Genomic DNA, 1925 nt, shown 5'->3' with positions numbered 1-1925 from the left:
CATCACACGGCCGAAGAGAATCTCTTTCCTTCACTTTCATCATCACTGGACTACTCATTCACCCTACTCATCTTTTATTCCCAATTTCCAAAACCCATAACCCCCTCTTACTTCTATCACACCATGCATCCATAAAATAACCCACACCTTTCGACACTTCAAACCATACCCCTGGTCACTAATAACATCATCAAATGCACATGCAACAAGAACATACAATTTAAAACCCTACACATATATGATAACTTCATGCCATGCACTCCAACAACCATACAAATTGCAACATATAATAAAGAATATCATACAATGCCAGACCCTACACACACAAGATAATTCTAGTCACTCTCCTTACCTGGTCTAATATGATTTTTGTTTCCAAGATCACCAAGAAAGCTTCACAATGTCACCGATGGTCCTCCCAGTTTTTATGCCCGTTCTCAGCTCTATTTTCTCCCAAAAACATCTTTTCTCTCCCTTATATTTCTAATTTTGGTTTTTTACTTTTAGGGTACTAAAATGCCAACCCCTTTTTACTCTTCTCCTATTTATATTCTTTTATTCTATCTCTATCCTTTTAATATTGATAAAATCTCTCATTTTATATCTAAAACCACTAAGATTTTTTCTTTTATTCTCTCTTAACTACTTTTTAAAATATCATCAACCACCAAATCTTTTTAAAATCTATGTAATCTTTAAAATATCAACAATATTTAATAAAGATTTTCTCTAATAATAATATCCCCTTTAATCATTAAACCCAACATATTATATCTTTTATTTTCATTTAACTAATTTTTAAAATAACAAGAACTAAATCTTCTAAAAGATTTACTTAATATTATTTTATTTAATATCTAGATTATTTAATTTCAATACTTTTCCTTTCTACACTCTTTCTTAATTAATTTCTACCAATTAAATAAAGGTAAAAGACCTTTTTGCCCCTAGGTAAAAATATAAAAATAAAGAAATAACATAACAATTATATTCTAACAAAAATATAAACTCAAGAACACTAATCTTCAAACAAAAATCCAAAGTCTCAAAAATACATTATTTTTAAAACCCCTATTTTTCAGCATCTTACATGCAACATCTCACAATCGTCGTGTTTGTATTGAAATAGATGATAGTGATGATGATGATGATGCAGGGGAGGTGCCACTAGTGATCCCCCCTTTGCATAGTTTTGTTGGTGATCCAAGCACTACTGTCGATATTGACCAATTGTACTATGCAGTCAGCGTAAGAGACAAACGACATAGGTAATTGTTTTGAATTTCATTTGTCATTGGTGAAAGGTGATCGTTTCTGATTGAATAATATTTGATTTCTTTCAGGGTTGTATGTGAAATCATTGTGCAGACCTTGAGCACAACTTCAGTTCACACTTTAGCGGCACTCAAATATGTTGATAACATGGTAATTATTATGGTACATGTCTTAATGTTTAATGTTGGTAGTTATGTTATTTATTTGGACAATTTTCATTGTGTAGGTAGTGTTATTTGCTGCTACAATTTTTATGCACTTTGAGAAAAGGTTGAGCGGTGTTGTTATGAGAATTCATTTCAGTTCATTATATGCGATAAATGATAATTTTGTTGATATCATATATTTGATGTTAGAAATAGGCTTAATAGCACTAATGGTCCCTATTTTGGTTGCCAATATTCGTTTTGGTCCCCATTTTTTTTTGTGTTCAATTTAGTCCTAAATTTTGAAAATTTTGTTCAATTTGGTCCTTTTCACAGACGGCGTTTAAATTGGTAACGGAAGACCTTCCAACAGTGCCAAACAGTGTGGTGATGTGGCATTTGTCAGCCCATGTGGAGTCTGTTTAGTTAATTTGAAATTGTAATTTGAAAACTAATTAGAATTAGGGATTGCATTTCTTAAAAAATAATTTAGGGATTGCATTT

Source organism: Vigna radiata, chromosome 8, assembly GCF_000741045.1.
Source record: "Vigna radiata var. radiata cultivar VC1973A chromosome 8, Vradiata_ver6, whole genome shotgun sequence".
NCBI classification, from domain to species: Eukaryota; Viridiplantae; Streptophyta; class Magnoliopsida; order Fabales; family Fabaceae; genus Vigna; species Vigna radiata.
Note: the sequence above shows the minus strand (reverse complement) of the source record.